This window comes from Trachurus japonicus, chromosome 6, assembly GCF_045865225.1.
Source record: "Trachurus japonicus isolate A0001 chromosome 6, Traja_1.0".
Lineage (NCBI taxonomy): Eukaryota > Metazoa > Chordata > Actinopteri > Carangiformes > Carangidae > Trachurus > Trachurus japonicus.
This window is the reverse complement of record NC_140912.1, coordinates 15,253,962-15,278,398: the sequence shown is the minus strand read 5'-3', so window position 1 is coordinate 15,278,398 and position 24,437 is coordinate 15,253,962. Positions and strand designations below refer to the sequence as shown.

The following is a 24,437-nucleotide window of genomic DNA, read 5'->3' as shown; positions in this document are numbered from 1 at the left end:
GGCCCCCCTTCCATCAAGTTCAGGGAAAAAGAGCCGTTGTTACCCATGAGCCCATGTGACATTGAATATTTATTATGTATCTGATTTGAGGGGGAGAGATTCCTGAGATGTGGCAGCCCCCCCCTGAGGCCTGCAACTCAACACCCTGTAATAGAAGCCCTAAAATGTGGCTGTCATTTTCTGCCTCTGGGACATGGTTAATTAATTACATGTTGGCCTCTACACTTTAACTCTCTGAGCAAACCTCTGCACACAAATTTACAAGTTTATCCCAACTCTGCACTGGCACTGTGGTACAGTGCAGCACTGTATGTGTTCATCTGAGAGAATATGAAACACAGCCCAAACCCAGAGAGGACACACCACAGCCTGAACATTTGCTCTGGCTGTCAGACAAGTGCAGTAGCTCTCTCTCTCCGCAGCATTATTAATGTAAATAACCCAGTCAGCTGGATGGAGAATTCCCATGACACTGATTCACAATTCAGAGCAGATAGCCTCAGTATTCAAACTTTTAAATTTGTCACTTTGTTTGGCATGAACAATACAGGATATTGCATGTACTATACAACAGATTAGACAGTAATATAAATAATATAGAGCAGCATCTGGCTCTATTGATCTATTTTGAAGCTCCCTCATTAGGATTTTAAATTGAGGTTAAGACAACAAAACAAATAAGTGGCAAAATCACATTTCATATAAGAAGACTAAGAGGCTACAGCCATGCTAGCAGTCAGAGGATCAGAGAGGTTATTACTATTCATCCCAGAGGGCTTGAAAAGATCAACACTAATTTCACAGCAATCCATGTATCACATATAAGAAATTCAAATGACAAATATCAACCTGATCGAGGCGCAGTCAGAGGATCATTGTAAAATTCATGCTCTGGGAACCACAAATGTGTTTACAATGTGTTTTTTTCAGTCGTTTGTTGTCTAAGTTACTTGTGAGATGAAAGCCAGAACAAGAGGTGCATTTTGATGAAATTGTTTCTAAACATTATGATAGTAATTTGAAGTAATGTGAAGTCTTTGCTACAGTCTCTACAATAAACAGTAGAAATTCTAAAATACACGCGATGCTCTGTTCTATGTTTTTCACAGCATGACAACAAGAAAGATACTTATCATGGAGTGTGTAGTTGTTTCATGTGCAAGCATGTGTATACTTTACAGTATGTGCAGCACTGTTAGCAACATGTTTGACGCTGGCTCAATGGACAGCAAGGAAACACGTACAAATATACAAACATGATGCTACTACTTCAGAAAACGTCCTCATTAATTTGACGACACAAACGCTGGAAAAAATCAAAACACATAGTTTTTTTTTCAATTCAATACACAAGTGTGGGAGTGGGGGATTTTGTGGAGGCTTAATCCAAACAGTGGTGGTTTTTCGAAAGAAAAAAGTGATGAACCTGCTGAGACACGGCGCCTTAAACTCCCCGCCAGGTTCATCAGTCTTTAGTTTCTTCTGTAAACACTCCTGTTGTGTGTATTGGAGGTGCACGTTTTATCAAATTGATGAAGATGCTTTCTGAATTGCCAGTGTGTTTGTTTTTGCATGTATTTTCTTAACTTGCAGTGTGTCACGCCACCGTAACTTTCCTTCCCTGCCGCTCTGTGCATTTCAGTTAGAGTTAGAGCCGCTCCAGTGTGGAGGAGATCGATTTTCTGCAACAGGAACATTAGTGATTCTCGAGCCAAGGGTATTAAACTCAAATCATTGTGTTCTATTGTTTGGCATGTCTTATTGATTATCTCCTGGGTTTCACTGGTGAGAGTGAAATATTGTAGCCTCAACAGTCTTGCACACAAAGAACTGGATCCATTTGAAAACAAATAACTTGTGCGAAGTGATACAAAATATCTGTTTAGATTTAATCTTTTCATTTGTATTGGGCAGGTGAATTAATAGCACTTAGAAGTGGCAGAACGTGAAACAGCATGTAATACTAGGTGCTGTAGGTATAGACTGCATTGACAGACAATGTGGTTCTCTCATGTGTTCCTGCTCTCAGCCGCCCTGTGGTCAGATTTACGGTGGAAGAAACAGCATCTTTTCAACATGTTAATACAGCAATGTTTTGCAGTCAGACGATGACAGCACAAAAGGGGGGGGGGGATCAATTATTGATCCACTGGCTCAAATCCCTCATTATTTCATAGCACCTGTTAGAGGGAAGTCCCTGAGGACCCAACGGTGGAGTTTTCACAGTAGACTGGCTCTGCGTTCGCAAAAGACGCGTTGTGCATGATAACAATGATGAAACCCCCTGTTCAGCTACAATCAATATTCTGATCCATGAGTCCCTTTTCCTGTCCCCTCCCTTGAATTAGACACAGCAGGTACAGAGAGAAAATGTCCTTTTCTGAGGTGCAATCAGTCTCACTGAGAACAAAGATTTTTTTCAGATATCACGCCATTGCGTCATAGCCGTGAAAATAATGAAACTGACCTTTTCCGAAATAGAAATTTTACAAAACACTATCCGCACTATAATTTTCTCTTCCCTATAAGTAATTCAATTCATCTTATTATCACAAACCATCTAATTAAACAACTTTTATTGCAGCAAACAGCAGCTTTGTTGATTGTCGCTGCACTCGGCACCGATTCATTGTTCTTGATTAATTTTAAATGAGAGCCTGCCAATACCCTCAGTTCAATGGGCCACATCTGAACAACTGAACCTAAATGAAAAACTAAAGCACATCATTCACCTTAACAGTTCAATGATCAGAAGCAAACATGTATATTACCTTTACCTTTACATTTACTTGCTTTTATTCATAGTGACATCAAGTGGGGGACATCACTAAAGATTAAGTGAGGTAGGAGACCTACAGTAATCATAAGTACTGAGTATTATACTATACTATTGTATCTATACTACTGAGTATCTCTATCTGTAGGGAGATTAGGTACAAAAAAAGTACAATAAAAGTACATCGTTGGCATGTTAGGGTGTTAAAGGTGTTAAAGGAGAGGAAGTGCTCTCAGATAACTCTCCCACAGATTACTTATGATAGATTGATACACTCCTACACTGATAGCATTTGGTAGCTTGTTCCGCCATCAGGGAACCACAAAAAAAGAAATAGTTGGACTGTGATTACCTTGTGGGAAAGGTTGGGAAAGCCAGACGAGGAGCAGAGTGGCCAAGAAAGAGCATACGGCTGTGTGATTAAGTTCAAGTGGACTGCTGCACAACCCAAAGTTACTCTGAAGGCAAGGATTAGCAACTTGACTTTGATTCGGGCAGCCACAGGGAGCCAGTGTAGGTTGATGAGTAGGAGAGTGACATGTGCCCTTTTAGGCTGATTGAGGACCTGATGGGCCGCCAAATTCTGGACCATCTGTAAGGGTTTCACTGTGCACGAAGCTATAGGCTTGCCAAAATTGCATTGCAGAAGTCAAGGTCAGAGATAACCAGGACCAAGAGCTGGAAGGTGTACTGAGTCTGGTAAGGCCCGATTTTTCTGATGTTGTATGATCATAGACGGATAGCTGGTCCTCAAACATGGCATCCAGGCTCTTCATTACCTTGGTCCCTTGGTTTTTCTCTCCTAGTTTTAAATGTGGTTCTTCTGCTCTGCTGCGCCAGTTTATGTTTACCCCAGAGGTCATATCTCTTGGTACTTTCCCTGAATATTACTGGGTAGTTGATTATGTTTTGCCCTGTATACGATTTGTACAGTGTTTTAGTTTGACCAAATCTCGTAATTTCAGTGCAGCTGCCTTCAAGAACAAGTCATTAGTATGTTTGTTATATTTTACATTGAATACAGTATGGATAGCTCGTTTCTGTAAAATATTAAAAGGGATTGGAGATGAGGTGCTAATTAATATGGAAATCATGATGAGGACGTCTGATTGGCCGGAATGACTTTGAGTTCAGTCTTAGAGAGGTTTAGTTTAAGGTGGCCCAGAGACTATGTGGTCGTCTGGTGGGAGTCCCAGATATAGTTGGGTGTTATGTGATCAGTGATATGAAAAGCCATGTGAGCGCATATTGAGGCCAAGGAGGTGGTCTGTTGGTGGTCGATATCTTGCAAAGAGGAGGGGTCCAAATACAGATCCATGGGTCACCTCTGTGTGGTGAAGATGGGATGGGGACGTTTGTCCTTGCCATGACACAATGAAAGCGCAGCTAACATTGTTGTTACCCTCCTTTTTTCAGTAAATGGTGTCATGACATTGGCTCACAGATTGATTACTTCCCACCCTTGTTAACCAATAAAACACTTTTCTTTGCCTGGAGGTTATTTACATTTTCTTCTTTTTAGATCTGTGCCATCGTTGTGTGACTCTGAAGGTGGACGACACAACAACCAAAATTAAAGTCATTCACAATTATCGTTTATCTGCTAATGTGAAATCATTTGGGTTCAGTCGTTCAGAAGAGGCCTATTAAACTGTTGTATCCGGTACCATGAGAACACCAACCTCCATTACGCCGGAGGGGTGGGGGCATTCTTTTACACCTAAATCCTGTGTCAATCTTCATGGAGAAACCGATGAACACAAAAGCTCCGTCCCTATTGTACCAAACAAAGAAACAAAAAAAAAGAAAAAAAGAACACCGCCAATTCACACACAAGTTAAAACAATAATCATTATACACAATATGCAGAAGACAGCGTGGTGGCTTAGCTGTATTCATCTTATGTGCTTTGTTTTACTGTCAGTGTGACATTTACTGTACAGGCTCCATTGACTATGTCACTCTGAATCATTGTCTCCGTGACTGATGAATTTCAAGTCAAAACGGAGCATGAATCTATTACCCTGAGTGCATATATTACAGCACAAACAACATGTATACTTGACAGTCTACACTGGATCTCAGTGGGTAGATCTGAGCCAAGGGAATGTGGCGCGGAAAATATGGTTATTTGCCCTCCATTCAAATGCATCACTAAGCCTTGTTTTGTTTATGCCTGTTGAATTCCACATTGGAGACCGAAACCTACCATTATCCTCTGTTCCCTGGCTGAGTTATTCATCAGGGTCTCCTGTCGTGTCTCTTAAATAAAAAGCCTGCAGCGGCTCACCAACCTCCCACTCTTCCAGCACCACGGGGTCTCTCACAAAGCTAATGGTCACACCGGGGCCTGTCAGCTTTCTCCAAAACCCATCCTTTGTACACGCTCTGTTCCAGTCTTACCCCTGCTGCCCTGCACCTTACTACAAATGTCAAAGAATATTGATTTGGCTCAGAGTGACAAAGTCTTCACCGAGATAGCTGCTTTGTACTACCGCAATAAAGAGAGAGACCTGACCTTCATATACGTGCTGCAGCTAGACATTATCAATATTTCATCTCAAACTGGAAATTTTTCTGCAGGATTTTGGTTCTGTGAATGATTTCGGGGAGCATATCCAAGCTGCCAGCTGAAAGACCACAGTGGTACTGTACAGTAATTGCAAAAATGCTGCCAGGTTTGTGAGCAAGCCTCATAAATGCTGCTCCTCTGATGAACACGCCGCCTCTTTTAGTAACAAGCTTCTGAGGCGGTACAAATATTCCTATGAGCCTTTTAGCTTCTTAGTGCGGGAGGCAGAAGACACACGCTATATTTCTGACTGATATCAGCTTCAAAAGAGCATCAGAGGAACGCCACAGACAAACAAAACAGAGGGGGAACAAAGAAAACAAGAGGACAGCAAGTGGGTGTTGGCATTTGAAAAAGCACACATAGTTCCAGCTTTCACTTGCTGAAGACATATTCTAGCATCAAACTGTTGGATGTAGCTATTGTCTGAACACCTTACAGTGCTTTTGTGTTATGGATACCAAAATTGAATACAATGTCCCGACAGTGACCCATTATTTGTCAGCGTGAAACCGGGAGAATGACACTTATCAGAAATGCAATGACGAATGACGAGTTGTCGCACTGACTCGGTGTGGCATGATGCCCGGCTTCTTGTGTCTTGCATGACTGATATCTAATTGTTTCTGCAGAAAAACTCATTAGGAGTCAGTTGACTGGAAATTCTCGCAGGAGAATCACTGCAGTCATCTGATAACCCTCCACGTTCCCTTTCAGAGGAGTTTATTCAAAATCCTCTTAGAGAGACAGCGAGAACAAAAAGCCTCTGATTTCCCTGCGGTGTAATGATATTAGTGCACCTGATTATATTGTAGGAAGTTACAAACAAAATACAGTGTACTTTATACACTGCTCTATGGTGCCATGTAACTTTTACTTTCTCTGAACACAGTGATAGTGATAAATCTGAAGGGCAAACAATGGCTGATAGTTTATCATTTATTCAGATAAATCATGTAGGTAATTAAGTGTGCGGGACCAATTCAGTTTAGATAGTGTGAGCTGTTAGAATTGAGTAAATTCAGACTCTATGACTCTGATGTCTTTGTAAATCCCTGATGGATTTGAAGCTGTCTGGATGCCTCATCAGGTTTTTCCTGCAGTCATCAGTCTCAGTCATCAGTTCAGAGGCAGTTTGCCCTCTGCCTGTACTTGCACACATCCTGGTCCCTCTCCTCTTGCCCTGCTCGCTCAGGGGAGCACTTCTCTGTAACGCTAGATGCATCCGTTGCATCTTCATCCCTCATTATTTTACCCCTCAAAGACCTTTGCTGGAAACAAGAGATGCTGCAATCTGAAAGAAAGGTTTAACCCTTTGTTGTGTCACCCTGCGAGCTTTGTCGTCTAACTTTCCATCTACAGTAGACTTGCTTTGATAAACTCACCCAGTGTTCATCAAAAGACTCGAAAGTTTTAAATAAGGAAACCAGATTTTGTTGTTCAAGAAAATGTAGCCTAAATGAAAGATAAACCTCCCTGTGTAGGTGCTACTTTTGCTCGGTGCTCATGAAAGCAGGGGTGTAGCTTATCACATGCTTGGATGTGAAAGGTGTTGCTCATAGTGACTAACACACTGAATCATGACATGACTCTGCAGTTCTCCGCAACTCTATCGGGTGATTTAGAATTTCATTAGCTCAGTATTTTGTTTCCCGCTCTCGTCTACTCTCCTGCGTATTGTGTCCAGAGGCAGCAGTAGATATTTGTGTCAAAAAGGCTCCACATACAGTACCTATTGTAAAAAAAAAATGGACAAAGGTAGCTGAAACCAGCTGGCAGATATTTGCCATGAGCTCTAAGGAAGGTAGATACTGGACTTGCATTCATCAGGTTGCAATAAGCACGAGTCCAGATGAATGCTAATGCTAACAGTTTTTTGGGTAAATGAGCGACTGTTTGCTAATACTTTCAAAGGTGACGTCAATGTTGTATCAACAGCTTATTTCCACTGCCCCCGAGTGGCCAAAAAATCCATTATTGTAGGTTTAATGTTGACAAAAGGAACTAATAGTGTTCCTGGAGGCAAAATATATTCATGATATAAAGTCATTTCAATAAGATCCAATAGAGCAGGAGAGGATGCACCAAATATTTATTATAGTGCACCCAAACAATTAACTCTATATGTCCATTCTCTACCACTTTACATACATTCAACACAGTTATTATTTTTCTTGTAAATATTTTCTTTAATTTATTGTTTGTCTAAATACATTATGCGACCACTGACAGCTAAACAACAAAATGTAAAAGCTTTTTTTTAAAAAATCGATTGTAGACGCAGTAGCATTTGCCTTTCCGACATCTGCTTAAATGAATCTGTCTGATTGCTACACTAACAGCCCAAAACTCAATTGCCCATCTGATGGTTTCTCCCAGTACTTTACTACCTGATCTGTTCCACTTTTCAAAGACTCAGCCTGTCTGTCCCCAGAGGCCTTCGCCCTGCTATATAATGATTGATGGCCATTTCCATTTCGTTTAGGAGTCAGGCCATAGAACAGGTAAATGAATTGTGGGTGGGTGCTTCTATTCTGTGTGAGGGGTGTTGAATACAGTGTATAAATTATCACAGTTTGACTGACATTTAATACCCTGATATTATTTTAACTGACAGACCTGAATTACGAGTGTGTCGCTCCCAAACAGCAAGGCTCAGTCTGATTCTGTCACAGCTGACAACTTAACGCATCAGATAAACAAGGAAATAGAAATTACTGTTTAAATTCTGAAAAAAAACATTCAGTGGAACACTATTAAATTGCTTTAATAGTGTTTTTTTTTTCTATTCCAGCAATGCCTTTATACATATGGCAAAATAATTCTATTTTTCATTTTTGAGAGAATAAAAGCATCAAAAACAGTTCCTTCACTGAGGAAAAGTTAACATATCAAAAGGGCGTTTTAACTGCAGTGTGACAGTCAATGAGCATAATTAATAGTATATGATACATGATAGTAATAGTTATTTACCACTGTAGGCCTCTGCTGCAGTGTTGCATAGTTCAGATTATTCCAGGTGGAATGCTAGAAATCCATCAAACGATTATGTTGTGAGTTAAAATCAATGATGTGTTAAATAAATGATGTTGTTAAGCTGAAGGTGCGTTAAATACATGGTGTTAAATTAAGTGTGATGCTGGAATTAGCCCTAATCTAATCTGACAAGGTGCCTCTGTTGCTGCTGGTGGTGCACTTTAACTGATCCTGATCCAAGATGAGCCTTTTAATTGTACTGAAGACATACAGGATATGCATTTTTTTTTCTCTACCAAACATTTTAGTCACAAGGTTTCTTTGTGGAATCAAATACAATATCAAGCGCTTGAAGATTTTAATCCAATGGAAACAGTGATGATAAATCACAAACTTGAGTCAAATCAAGAAATCTGCTGTGAAGCTGCAGTTTGCTTTCACTCTTGGGTGTGGAAAGAAACTTGCAGCAAGGAAGTCGGTGAGGAAATCAAAACTGCACACATTAATAATTGTCAAAGTTCGTTGTGCTGAGTGATCAGTTTGTTGCTGGATTGGTGGGAGGTTGGTAATGGAGTTGACCATCAGACTCTGAGAGTGACTCTCTGCAGCCTGGCACACATATCGATGTGCTGCTACTGCTGCAGTTAGAGTTACTCACCCCACTGCAGCTTTAAGGATCATTCATGTCCAGTTATGAAGTTACAAAGTCACTGTGTTAGCAGATTTTTAGCAATAATGATCTTGCCTATACTGCATGTGTATAATATCTATGTTTAGGTTTGTTTGTGCTTGTTAAACTTGTTAGCTACATGTCTATCCCCTGTAAGATTATTACCTTACTGTAGATCATGGCCCACAATGTTCAGTGTAATGTCTTCCAAATTTTACAATGTAATTTTAATATACCATATACTGCACCAATAACTAAGGGCACAAAATGTAAGGCTAGGGAATAACATGATTTATCCTACATAACCTATATATTTAGTGACTTGCGATAACAGTAACATGCTAAAACTAACCAACTGTGATAGCCCACCAAGCTACAATAAACAGGCCATGGATACATACTCTTAACTTTAAAAAAGACCAAATACTTCCCTTGCTTCTTGGGGGCTATTTTCAGCCCCAGATAGCAGCGTGACATGATAGTAATACAGAGTGGTCATATTGACGTATTGAAGGAACGTGTCACCTTGTGTAATGATGTGACTGCTCATTGATGTCTTTTAATAGCTTGGGACAACAACTGAAGGTCTGAAGCAGACAGGTTTCAGGCAGCATTGTTAGTAGGACTAGTTCATTGTTGAATTATCTGTTGTTGTGCAGTTTCGATAGAATAAGAAAAATATACAAATAAGTAACTATTAAGAATATCAATAGCTTAAAACATTTAACTGCCTTTTTTTGTAAAGTACTACCATCGACTCATAACTCCGCACAACTGACTGTGGATGGTGACTCTTCTGTGGAGCAGTTTATTCCCCATAAGACGAGCTAGTTTCCTCAGCCTTAGATGCCTCAATTCTCCATTTTCTCAAAGGTCAGCCTTGTCAGGACGCTCTGCAGTGTGTTAACGCCACAAATTAGCATGTTAAAGTTCACCAAAGTCAAAGTATGCACAAAAGCCCCAGACAGATTTACTTCTCCTCTTTGAGCTAAACTGCTGTATTCCATTATAAGTAAGTGGTTTTAATCTAAAACGTCTCCTTACATGCTGCTGTGACACTGAAGTAGCAGAAAATGCATGTTACACAAAATCACTATAAAAATGGTCATAGATACAAAAAACAAAAAACCCTGCATATTTATATACAAAGCAAATAAATACATGTTTTTACAACATGTTTCCTGACCTTGATTTGGATTAACAGGAAGTGCCATCTATGTGCTCACATTGCTGATTAGCTCAATGTCATGGGAATAAAGAAGCAGTACCGGCAGGAAACAGGTGGCTCTTTCTTTCCTACCAAATGAGAATATTTTGGTCGTCTGCCCTGGACTGAGCTGAAGTTTGGACCGCTGTGGTTGGCTTCTGGGCTTAGTTCCGCTAGGTGCAGGGTCAGTGTACCAGAGTGCCATAATTACATTTGGCTCCCACTCCCACAACAGGATTAGATGCTTTGTGGCCAAGAGGCCTTTATAATTGCCCCTGATTACCAGTTGCTAGTGCAATGGAGAGAAAGGTCAGTCGGTCTGCCGTTCAGACACCCTTTTGGCCCATAATCCCTCAACACCCCATGTCTGTGTCACCCCCTCCACCCCACACCCCCCCATCTGAGCACACACACTGGTCTGGATCATTGCTGTTATCTCTCATTGTCCTAATCTTAATTGTTACTATTTTGCCTTTACTGTTCAGTGGATAGAAGACTGAAAACAAAGGAATACGACTGCTGACGCTGAAGCTTTGCCTCCATGTCTGTGGTCTATGTTTCTCCTTTCAGGGAACAGAGCCATGGGTCTCTCATTATCTGTTGCTGAAAATGTGTGACCTTGTTTGGTACCACAAGAAAATAGATGCAGCAGTGGTGCATTGTCTGAAAGCAACTGCTTCTTCACTGTTCCTCATTTTTGTCTCTCGTTAAGCTTCGTAAGTCCTTTGAAAAATTCCCTCAAGCCTCCTCAGTGTTTTTCTCCTCTAACCGAGGGATTCCTCCCCCCCTTTTTTTTAATACCGGCTTTTGTTTGCCGCTGAAAAGGAGCTGCTTGTACAGAAATAATTAGCTGCATTATGTGTAGAGATATAGGCACCTCCTGTCCAAGGTGAAAATCCTCCTATTCATGTATACCAGCGTATCTTTGCACTAATGTTTGCCAGCATTTAGTCCATGGAGGGTGAATTCAGTGAAAATGTGAGGTAAACTGAGATAATTTGATTTCAATGGCTTTGTTCCAGACATTTTGCATATGTAATATCTGCATATTCAGCCGGATGTATTGTTGTGGTGCTATACAGTCCACTCCTGGGAGCGAACTGGCTTCTTGTCAAATTAAAACATAACCTCTGCTATGCCTGTTTCATATTAACTTAATTTATCATTTTTCTATTCACACTCTATTACTGTAAAAACCTGAACTGTGCAGAGGATTACATTCATTTATTTAGTGAATTCCCAACCAGGAGCACTCCTGCAGTCACCAGGGGATGTGTCAAGGTTGTGGATGTGAAATACAAATTCTGAGTTGATCATCAAAAAAAAACTGCAAAAAAAAGAAAGAAAAAGATAAGATAAGATAAGCTTCACCACCATCTTACATTTTATAGTCAGACCAAACATATAACTTATAAATCAAGAAAATAATCAACAGATTTGCTGATAATAAAAAAGCAGTCAGCTACAGCTCCAATAGTGTCATTATCCATCACCTCTAGCTACAGTATGTTTTTCTATCTCTACATCTGCACAGGAACACGCCTCACTTTTCCAATGACATTGGTCAATTTTAAGACCTAAAGACCAAGAGAATTTAGAAATAAGGCAGTGACATACTATTGAACCACTGGATTCATCTCTAACCAATACAACAGTTTGCTCTCACCACTGTTTTTTTCTTCTTTCTACAAAGCCCTCAATTAGAAGTGTCCTCTACTCTCACTGAGGCTGAGTTAAAAAAAATCTGCTGTCTCATAACAAATCCCTGTCTCCTCTTTAATGATTACTTTCCCTTGTAAAACCGTGTTAGCTGCCTCTGGATGAAGGGCTCTGAGTGCGGCTTATAAAAGATTTATGTGAGAAATGCCACGTTAAAAAGTGTCATTGAAGTATCACAACATGTGTGCTATTGTTCATTGTTGGGTGCAGCCATGCCACCTCCTGAGGTCCGTGGCTTTTCAGATAATGTGAATGACCCAGTGTGACTGTTTGTTCTCCAATTTGTTCTGCAGTTTCTCTGGATCCTGTGAGGTGCCTTTGGCTGGAAGCAGCGCTGCCTCTAGAGCTGACTGAATTGCTTAACTGGGTGAGAAATGAAGATTTATCTGCACATCTGCGAAGCGCCCTGGGTTCACAGTCACACGGTGTATTTTAACCTCTTGGTGCAGGCAATCCAGCGGACAACGAGTGGAGACAAAATTACATATCTGAATTTTTGTTCAAGCGCAAATATGAGCTTTTCTATCTTTTTACTTGTCATAGCTTTTCCTTTTGCAAACACTTGCAGTATAAAATAGTGACTCAACTTTTTTCCGTGCTTATTTGGACTATTTTATTTATTCAGGCTTGAGCCTCACACTATCGCCCAAACTGCCACTCCACCTTCATTTCCTGCCCGGCCCCAGTGCGGGCTCTCCCTCATCTGACCTCTCACACAGTGAACCCCATGAATGGACAATAGTGCCCTTCAGTGGGGCCCCATGACCATAGCAAAGCCCTGCAGCTGGAGCACATAGCAAAGCTGCCCTGGCCCGAGGGCACGCAAACAGCTGAGAAAGATCACTGAACTGCCAAGGGGATTTTTTTTTTGGAAATGTTGGGGATTCACAGATGTGAAGGATGAAAAGTGGCCTCGACACCATGTGAGAGGATCAAGAGTTGGAGCTGTTTATTAGATGCCGAGGAGAAGCGACCTTTAACAGGTGCTCAGGGAATGGATGGTGGATCTAGAGCTGGGCTGCATGAGGATGAACCTCTGGAAAGCCCCTGGCTATTTTTCATTAAACAAAGGAAGCAGGGGATTAGGGCAGTTACTATAAAATCCACTGGATTTCTTCCGGGATGTCAAAAATAATAAAAACAATACTATGTCTTTGGATGGAGGAATGAAAAGGTATCTCTGTTTTTAGTTTTAAGGTGCTTTACTGAACATTTTTATAGATTTTATGCAACATTAAAGATAGATAGATAGATAGATAGATAGATAGATAGATAGATAGATAGATAGATAGATAGATAGATAGATAGATAGATAGATAGATAGATAGATAGATAGATAGATAGATAGATAGATAGATAGATAGATAGATAGATAGATAGATAGATAGATAGATAGATAGATAGATAGATAGATAGATAGATAGATAGATATTTTTTGGCTTATTTGACCTAACTCTATGCTCCATTTGCTTCACAGAGAGCTGATCGGGGGTGTAATGGTCTTATGAGACTCACTGATGGAGTATTGACCTTTGCATTGCTTGTGTAATGAATGATCAATGTCTCTTAGTGAACACGTGTGTGTAACATGCTGTCAGAACGGCACAGCTTCCTCTGACATCTGTGTACCGTAACTTTGGCATCTAAGCAATCAACGTTTGGTGATTAGCAGCTTGTTTTGGTGTCTCTTACTTTCCCCCGAAGGGTTTCTAATTAGTAGATTGGGAAATTAATTATGGCTAAAACACACCAAACATGGCTTATCTTCATTTGCCAGAGAACTTTTTTGGTAGTTTGTGTAAGTGAAAAATATATATGCTAATGAGAAAGCAAGGAAGCACACACACACACAAAAAAAGTTCCAGTGTGGGAATAAATCCATAGTCTTTAGACGAGATAAACATGATTAGAATTCAGCCATCATCATCATCATCATCATCATCATCATCATCATCATCATCATCACCATCACAAGCCCTCCTTCTCCTCCAGTCCTGTAATGATATGCCGTCCAAGAAGCCATTTACTCCAGCCAGCCTGGCTGCACAGTGAACTCGTCCAAATACTTGCCGGCGCCCCTGCTCTGCCGCTCCAAATGAGTTTTCATTAGCATAATGGTGTGTGCTGCTGCTTGGTGATTTCTTTTAATCAACCCTGGAGTCACTCGTAATTAGTAACAGATGACTAATGGATTCTGATGGACACTCTTGGCATCCTCAGACTTATCCTCAACTGATTTTATACTAAGCGCGATGGCAGCTGCAGCTGACAAATATATTCATATCATGGGATTGTAGGCAAATTTAAATAGGTTGACATAGATTTTAAAACAGCTGCCTCCTTGTGAATTCAGCACGTTTTCACGTTCACTTCCTTCCTCAGCCATTGTCACTCAGCACAGGCTGTCTTGAGCACATTTTTAGCTCATTGGATCTCAGATTTGACATCAAGCTAATCCTCCCCCGCAGGAAAAAAAAAAAAAAGCACTGTCCTCTGTGTTGATTGGAGGAAATTGACATTCCCTGCACTGTTTCTATCTTTGACTGTTTCTCAGCAGCTTTGTTTCTCCACAGGACATGTGGTGATTGGAGTTCTGAAAGGTAATAGGAAGAATAATATCCAGCAGGGCAGAGACATAGAGTGAAGAACTCATTGCAGAGAGGAGGGGAAAAGTTGTTAAAATTCATAGGACAAAAAAAAAGGAATCAACTTCAGAATACATTACACAGCACCGACTGTTCCAAGGACAGGAAAGGTCAAACTGCTCATCTGGCACGCTGTCTAGCAGTCAGTGGGACGGGTGGGACCACATTGCACAAGAAGAATTGGGGATTAAAGCTGCAGAACGGTTAACTCTGAATCCAGGCACACAATCTGCGATGGCTTCACTGCATCACAATCCACATGTATACACATATCTGTCCCCTGACGGCATGTGTGGGCTTTTCTATCTGTGGCACAAGCAAACCTGTCCACAGTAGCCACTGACCCACTTCTCCTTTCAAAATTACCAGCCATGCAACGCACCGATGCCCCTCTTCCCCCGGTCGCTCTGACCTTTGATAGAGACAGACTTAGAGATCATGTACCCTGCAGCCTGGGAGTTTATCTCCAACCTAATCTGTCCTGAGGCTGAGACTGATGCCGTCCGTGGGCCCAGAAGAGTTCAACACAGACATGCCCCTTCAGTAGAGATTCAACAGGATGTGTTACAGCAGGACTACAAATTACCAATGTTGTTTAATCACGGATTGATAAGAACAATAGTTTCCCCGGAGACCAGACTACCACGCATGTAACTACCAGACATGTAGCGTCATTCTTTGTCATTGTGTTTGCTTACTGTTTCTTATATACACAGAGATCATCCGTGTCTATACACATATAGAAACAATTGCCGTAAAACAAGCGAAGATTTCCAAAACATAGTTTCCCTTCTTGACTCACTGTTTTCCACTCTATCGCCCTCTAACCCTCAGCTCCGTGCACACACTGGCTTTTCTTCCTCAGTGATCTTTGTTCAAAGTTATCTTAAAGCTAGATTAAATTCAAGCTCAAACCCAGCCCACCTCTCCCTCCCTCCTTCCCAGGGACTCAGTATTTCAACACAGACCAGGAGGCTGGGTGTGTGTTTCTATCTATTTATATATATATATATATATACATATGAGTGTGAACCACACCCCGCAGCTGTGCACCTGGAACTGCTCCCATTCCAGCATGGCAGTGAACCCACACACCTGTTCACACCTGAGGCCTGCGCCTCTGGACCGCCACCTCCTCGCCTGCCTTTGTTTCATCCATCAGCTCATGAAACTGACACAAGGCTGAGAAAGCACAGGGGTACAACAACAAAAAAGGAAAGGGAAAAAAAAGAAAGAAAGAAAAAGGTGTAAGGACTATATCCATGTCTCATCAGAGTAATGTCAGGTATGTAGCAGTCGGAGCTCCTTGAACTCAACATTATTTAGAGCTGTTGATGTCTGGTTTGATTAGACATCTGTACTTTTCTCACCTATCTGTGCAATGCCGCCCAGCAAGTTAAGCCAACACCTAACACAACATGTTGGCAGGATGAATTCAAGGTAAACAGTTGATTCGTTTTTTTCTTGCTTGGAGAGGGCTTCAGGATAGAAAAGACCGAATCGTTTTTGTCAATAACTCACACAATGAAAGCAACAGGTGCTGCGTGAGACTTTGCAGCTGTGTGGGGTTTTTTCTTTTGTATTTTTCTTTTTTTTTCACATCATTGATCTGTATTTATGTCTGTGTGTGTTTTTGGTTATTTTATCAAGACAGCTTTGCAGGAGAACAGGTTCACTGAGGAGGAGCTGTGTCGGTTTTGGATGAGAAAGGTTGAGCTAAATTTGAAGATTTATAGTTTCCAGCAACTGATTTCCTCTAATTGTGCAAGCTCTCTTTCCATTCCTGTGCTTTTACTGCCTCTAAAACACACAGTACAGTCATTGTTCTTTTTCAGATCATATTAGTAGAAGTGTGTGCATAAAGTCACTCTGGATCGGACAAAATCAAAATTGTCTTTGACAGCAGAGATTGTTAATTCCCGACTTCAGCACTTAGATGTATTCATTTAAGGCCTGAAATGTTCAGCTTTATTCTTAATGTCAACTTTCAGTCACTTTTCTTTGCACTGAGCTTCAAGAGATGTTTCAAAGGCTTCCTCAATTGTTATCACATGGGGAGAGTAATAATTAACCACAAACTTAAAAACTGGTTGTCACATCTCACATCTCAGAAACAATCAATGATCAAGTCAAGTCAAAAACAAACTTTAAACACTTTGGTCATAAATCAACAACAGTTTAGTAACTGAAAACCTCATCTGATTCATCATGGTTTGTGTGGTGTGATGAAATTTGACCTACTCTGTCATCTCCCTGCCAGCATGAACAAACAACTCAACAGCTGTCATGAGATTGCAATTTAGTTTCTTATATAGTTTAGCTCTGATTGCGTAAAAATACCTGGCATCACCTTTTTCCATCGCAGCCCCGCCCTCTTCCGAGAAGAGAGAAGCCTGGACAGAAAATAAGCCTCATGTGAAAGCCTCAAATCTGTTTAGGATAAAACTAAAAACGTTTTCCAATTTGATCTTAATGGTTAAATAAGAGGAGTTTTTTTTCTGTTTGTTGTGGAGTCTCTTTGACCAGCTGTCAGTGTGGCACACAGCTGACTGTGCAAAAACAGCACAAACACTCCTTGCTAATGACTTGACCACCCCAAACAAATCTGGGAGGTCTGAGCGCGTACACTTGCTCCACAGCCGGGGGAGGGGGGCTGCCTGCTCTCCCTCATGCCCGCTGACAGGTATCGAATCAGACCATCTGTTGTGTTCGCTCACTGGTGTTTCACCTCAACAAACTGGATGGATTTAACAGGGGATTCATCTGCATCTGTGAGGGATGACCACCGGCATGCACACACACCACAGAGAAAACAGTGGGGGGTGGGGAGGAGGGAAAACACAACTGTGAATACCCCCGTTGACATCACCCTGTAAGGCTCAACTTTTTTTGTTCCCTTAGACATTTCTCAACAGCTTTAAGTTTCCTACATGTCCCAGAATGACTTTCAGCCACTCCCGAAGATGTAGTTAGCTTGAATTAAGATCTTAAATATTCCTTGAACATTTTGTTGTGGTTGTATATTTCCCTCCTTCTTTTGATAATCATCAGAGTGGTTTCACGTTTGATTTAAGCTGCTGATGGTGGAAAAAATACATATCTAATAACTCACTTCACTCACTGCTCCATTTTCTAGCACCAGTTTTTGGTCTTGAACCGTAACGCCTGTCCCTTGTCAAAACTCAAAAACATCAAGTACAAGTAATAAATATTCACTTTTTGAAAATATATGCTCATGATCTGATAAATATGTTAATTCATAATCATTACCTACTGCATATAACTTGAGGAGAGTGATAAAGCACTGGACAGATTTGGTATCATGATGATATCATGAGCACTTATCAATTAAAACATACCTTTAGGTATAGTTGTGCTTTTATTTCAAAAAAGTGCATTGTTCATGATGTGAGCAGCAGTTGTTGTTTCAGCGGTGATGTCTATACTTTAGGAAACCATGACTCTTATAAGCTCCAAAGATAACACAACATAATTGCCTGAATGATATGGAAAACCAATAGAACATAATTGTTTTTTTAGATTTCTGAATAATTTGTTTGCACATTACTGTGGCGCTCTATCATAGCTACTTAGAAAATATGATGTCTTGACTTTAGAGAAACTCTGTTGTTTAAAATGACAAAATGAATCCAAGGACTGAAGGTACGCTGCCAATATCTGTTTTGATTTATTCCTTCATTTTCTAAGACATGTTGGTTCGATTATCATCCTGATTTAAGTTTATTAGAGAATAAAGCAGCGTGCCCGAGAAAACAATACCGCCAATAGCGCTGGAATGTCTCAACAATGAGCGCTGTTGTCAGTCTGAATGTCAACCATGCGTCTCTGCTGGGAACGGATGTATCGTTCCAGTTTGGCATGGATCCCAAAAGGAGGCCACCTTTCTCACTCCCCTCAGCCCCTAAGAATAATAAATGTTATTCTCGCTCCTCTTTATTTGTATCTGACCAGTGCTCTGTATTAGCAAAGGCCATCACTGGTGAGAGCCCAATTAGAGGTTTGAGACCGCCCCGAGGGCTTATTTTCTGCTCTGTGTTTTGGGAAGCCAGTTGCCAAGCGCTGCCATGTGCACTGAAATCATTAGCAAGTCTCTGGCACGTCACTCTGGGACTCTAAATACTTTAATTCTCTATGGTTGCCTCTGCATTGACTAGCTGGTCGTCCACAAATAACACGGGCTTTTCTCTGTGAACAGGCATCCAGTGTGCTGATACCGAGCTCTGTTTAACTGTTTGTGTTGTTGTCACATGAAAACTTTGGCTCCCCAGCTCTAATTGGCTGAACCATTACATTTATTAGACCTTTTATTTTTACTAGGCCTTTTATAGGTTTCCTCTAAATCTGCCTTTGAACGGCTTCATGTGTTACACCTTAATTTGTTTGAACTGAATACAGAAACTAGATGCAGTTACAGCTCATGTGATAGATCATTACTGTTAAATTCATGCCAGGCTCAGCTGCAACACCATCCATGTCAAACCTGCTGGTAAAAAAGGAGGAGACGCTGTGGGAGTTAAATGTTTTCTATAATGTCCCCAGATTCACAGCACCTGGCAGAGCAACATGCCAAAACCTAACTCAGATGGTACGATAAATCTAACACATGCAAAAAAACAAACAAAAAAAAGCTATAATAAGAGCACTAGAAATACCAAAAATAAAGGGTCAATGACAGAAGAAGCAAAAGACAGCTGGACCATTCAAAACAGACCCAAAACACTTGTGGTCTCCTGCAACAAGTGTTCATAGAGCAAGACCACCCACATAGTCAACACTCTCTATCAAAATCACAATTGGTTTTTATTGCTCCAAGCTAAAATATTGTAAATTTCCACCTGAATCCTGTGAGGTTTCAACTGCTACAGCATGTTGCTAAATGGTTTATTGTTAGTGTATAGTTACATATTAGAACCAAATACTGTAATCCACAGTAATATCAGAGCTACATGTAAGATTAGATTCTAACATCCTCATGACTGGACACACCTGCAGCATTTTGTGCATTGTGTGTGATTGTTTTATTGGAGCAGAAAAATATTAGCATTGAAAAAAGTCCAGCCAGTGATTTCTTTTCACACAAAATCTCAGCTATTCAAAATCAATATGTGCAGACGATGGTGTATTTTTGATCTGAACTTAAACAAAGATAGCGCACAACACTGTGACACCTGCGAAAGTATTATTCTAAACAACACTTATTCTCGAGGGCTTCTTCTTAATGTGTTATTGCACCTTTAATTTAAATTGCCTTGGACTAGACATGTCTGCCAAATGAGTACACGTGTAATAACTGCTTGTTGATTAATATTGGTTATTAGACCTGTGCAGCCCTGTGAAATCCTTGCCGCACTCACCTATGAAGGGTACGATGGGGTGAGAATGATCTCACTCGTCTCCTGTCCATTGTCTGGATTAATCGGGTCTGAGTCTTGGACTTCCCTGTGGAGTGTCTGCAGCCACGACCTAAAACATGTGGAGGACGTGATGTTAATTTGGAGAAATCAAAAACATGAAAGGGTTGCATCTGTCTGCAGTTAATTAGCACTCCACCCAATCATCATCTAAATCATCAGGCATTAACATGAGCTGCCAATCACTGAGAGAAGACTCAACATTATATTAATTACATCTTGTGTTGAAAATCCAACTCTTAGATCATTCGTCATTGTCTTATTGTTTAATGCAGCTCGCTCATGAGGTCATGATGCTGATGATGAACACACATTTAACAGAGATTGTCTTCATGATGATGAAGATAAGGATGTGGATTAGAAATGGAATATCCATCCAGCCACACTGCTTTAGCCGGCTATACTGATTTTACCTCTGAAAAACACTGATTCATATATAAACACATGCAAATGAAGTAGAATTTCTTTATAGAAATTCATGTTTGAGTGTATTAATAGCACCTAACACATTAACAATGTGGAGGTCCTCTGAGTGCAAATGTACCATATGGCCTCAGCAACAAAACCACACAGTCTGAGAGGAGGGGGGCGGAAGAAAAAGACCTGACCTTTGGCTGTCTACAAAGCACTCCCCAGACTATAGACCCATTGAACTGAGGTTCTTCAGAGGTTTTATATAAAGAGCATCTCTAATGTGACCGCCATGCACAACTCACCGCAAATACTAATATCACCCAGGAAACTAATTCTCTGTGCGGCTGCCAGTGGGGTTGTCATTACTCTCCAACAAGGCTGCAGGATGAGTCTGCTGCATTCACTGCCTTGTTGTTTAGGTGCTTTGTTCATATGTTAAACATGTACTCTGTGTTTTCCTCCCTTTGTCTCACACAAACACACACACACACACACACACCAAACACAGACGAAACCCAAATGTCATGTGTCCATCAGTGCAGTTTGCAGCTAAATCCAGTTGGTATTCTTGGCTTTGCTCCGCTGAGGATATCTGTCTCCAATTCAACATCTGTTTAACAGTCCTGTCAGCTGGAACAGTGGATAATCTCTAATTCTTCCAAATGTGGCACAAGTCGTGCATAACGCTGGCTTCAAGTCAGGGTATAAGAAAATAAATGCACATCCAAGCTGTTCTGCCAGAATATAGATTAACTGCAACTGGCACTCATGTATGCATTTGGTTGGTCCTATCTGAGTAGTACACTCTCAGTGTGCCTCCAGTCGTCCAAAATACAAACACCCAAGTTCATATTTAATATATTGGCTAAAATGCTATTTTTAATTTGGACCGTATTTAGCTGTTTTTTTAAAATTTATTTTCTGTGCTTGTCAGTTACTTCAGATGTTGTGGAAACGGCTGTTCAAAAACGCTCAACACATTTACAGACTGTTATCAGCTCTTTGTGTTTGCTCAGCCTGTATACTCCATCTAACTTCTTGGATTTAGTTGGTGTTTTTATGATGCTTATCAGGTGTGACAACACTTTGTCGTGGCAATCTTCATGCTCCATAATGTCTTCAACATAATCTACCGCAGCCACCTCCCCAAAAAAAAGGAGGGAAGAAAAAAGAAAAAAAGATGAAAGGGAAAATATCTACAAAATAAGATGGAACACAGAATGATGCGTCATCCATGCCTCTCGTGAATGGCTTGATTAAGATCTAGCAACAGCGCGTTTCTGCACTTTCAGCCAGGACCGATGTTGTTATTCCTTCGCTCCACTGAGAAGGCAGAGCAGGGCTTGGTGTAAACACCTAGAGAGGGGGCTTTCGCTCTCTCCCTCTGTGCAGGTGAGAGGCAGCGGCGGCGGCTCTCGTTCCACAATGCACCTCTGGAGAGGGAGCCCCTTGGCACGGCAGCTATCTTTTCACCGGGGTTCGTGGGGTCAGTATTTTCCCACCAGGGAAACTCTTATTCAGTTGATATGCAACGGATGCATTATGGCCTCTGAATGAGCATCGTAGCTTTCAATGTGCATTCCACTGGGTTTCTGCTCTTACAGAGCACCAGTGAATAAGAAATCAGCATCTCTATAAAACGCTTTTTTTTTGGCACACACACACACACTCCCCTCCCTCCCTCGTCCTAACTCCATCAACCCCCACGACACACACACACACATAAATGCACACACATACACACTCCCCCTCCCCCCAGCTGCCATTCTGTGAAGTTAGGAATCCATAGGAGGTTTATTTGAGATGCAAGCACAAGTGTGAGAACACTGGGCTTGGGAAAAATCCTTTCCTTGGGCCTGAATGGGGGCATTTCAAAAACCGGACGTTTTTTCAGGAACTCCTTCAGCAACAGGCCTCGTCCTGTGTCAGCTGAACAAAACACTGCTGCCATTCAGGAGAAATAAAGCTTCATTACTGGCTAATTTGACCGAGTGTCATTGTGATAAAAGATTTGCCTCATTTAAAGTCCCCCCCCCCACACCTCTGTTGTTTCATATCAGGATGATAACTGTAACAGCCCTATCTAGTAAATATGTAAAGGCCTGAATGTTTGAGGGCACGGATCAGATGCTTTATCCATAGCTGGGGCTCTGCTTAGCTACTGGTGTTCAGAAATGAAAAGAAAAGTCAGTCACACAGTGATACCCAGCCGCTTCATTCAACTCTGCTCCCATTTACACTTTCTACAAAACATCAAAGTCGGTGACTGTCAGAGATAAATCACAGAAAAAAGGGACACAGAAGAGAGAGGAGAAAATGCACAAGTCCCTTTAAACTCAACATCAAATTGGCTTTCATGAGGACCAGTTTAAGTGTCACAGGCATGAATAATGCATTACAATCAGAGGTTATGGAGTTAATTAGTTATTTAAAATTTCAAGACTTAAATCATTTAAATGACTTTATCTATTCATGACGTAAAGAACATATTTTATCATATAAAAATATTCTGCGACCTTATTTACATGCAGTTTTTCTGACACATTTCGACACCTCACTGTTTGGTGGAGTCCATATTTCTCTCTGTAAAGCAGCTGCACGCACCCCCTCCCCAGCTCCTAAGAAGAATTTTCTGCTGACATCCCAATTGTATTTTCAGTAAGGAACTCACACCATGAAACAGATCAAAGGATGGTATTTGCAGAGGCATTGCCAGTGCAGCATAATGAGGCGAATTCAATAACACTGTTGTAAAAGCCATTCGTAATGTGGACTAATGCACAGATACGGACAGCATTAGGAGGCTGGCTTTGAATACAAAACTCTGACTTGGCTTGGTTTGGTGTTTTTTCCCCTCCTAATGGCTTTTGTTCAATTTTTGTTCCGCACCCAAATTTAGAGACTTCTAATGACACCGTTCAGACTTAAGCCTGTTGCATAATCACCCACAGACTTTACATATCAATGCTGCTGATGCTGACAACGGGTCCTGCAGTTATTTATGTGCTGAACAAAATTGTTTAATTCTCTTTGATTTGATAAATATTTTTTTGATAAATGAACTTTATTTCGCAGCCCGCCCAGGCTGCTCTTATAGTGAGATTACCTCGAGTTGCAAACGATTTTGAAAAGAATCCACAAACACAGTCCTTGTGTGTTTACTTCCAAATCAGCCTCTATAGTGCCTGGACAGATTGGATCAATGTGCTGTAACTGATGTTGTCTCATTGTGCTGAATATTTCGACTTTCTGGGAAGAAAAAGTCCCTGGAGATGAAGTTGACACAAATCCAATTTTGCTGGGGACGTCGCGCATTTGTGTTTCATTCAGTCTGCTGTAGCTGATTTGTGTCTGTACGCCTGGAGCTGCAACATGGCAGAGTAGCGTCATGTAAGCTCAGAAGAGAAACTGTGTCAAATGACTAAGTCCTTTCTTCATCCAAACATGATGTGATTCTGCTAGGGTTACAACTAATGATTATTCTCTCAATTATACCATGAATGTTTTGTCTTGTCCTGTCCTGTTTTATCCAAAGAGCAAGAATATTCTGTGGCATTACAGTATTAACAGTAATATAGGGTGCCAATTAACGACCTTACTATCACCAGTGTATCTGCTGATTATTTACTTGATGAATTATCTGTAAGATGTTATTAGCCATCATGATGCAGAAAAGCTCCAAATCCTCACATTTAACACGCAGAATGATGATTCCGTTATTATAATGATTGCTGGTTTATTTTCTATTGATCACCTACAACAAATCGTTGCAGTTCTATTATAATATTATTATTATTATTATGACCGAGAAAAAAAACTATTCTGTACATTTGAGAGGTTTGAGCCAGTGAACGTTTTTGGCATTTCGAGATGATAAATGGCTCAAATGATTAATGGACTATCAAAACAGTTGCTGATTAACTTCGACTTGATTGATAACTTGGTTGAATCGGCTCTATGCACAACTCCACTACTTCCTGCTCCTTTATTTCCTGTCTTACATTATTGGACAAACTGATTAATGCA

The 24,437-nt window shown here is 40.8% G+C and overlaps 1 long non-coding RNA gene across 1 annotated transcript in view; it reads right to left on the bottom strand.

Moving 5' to 3' along the window:
- The window catches only part of LOC146985876 (uncharacterized), a 49,816-nt gene that overhangs the window by 7,560 nt on the left and 17,819 nt on the right, over window positions 1–24,437 (bottom strand). The window contains exon 2 of the long non-coding RNA XR_015035998.1: window positions 19,941–20,049. This is a non-coding gene — a long non-coding RNA (uncharacterized LOC146985876). The remainder of the gene's footprint in view (window positions 1–19,940; window positions 20,050–24,437) is intronic.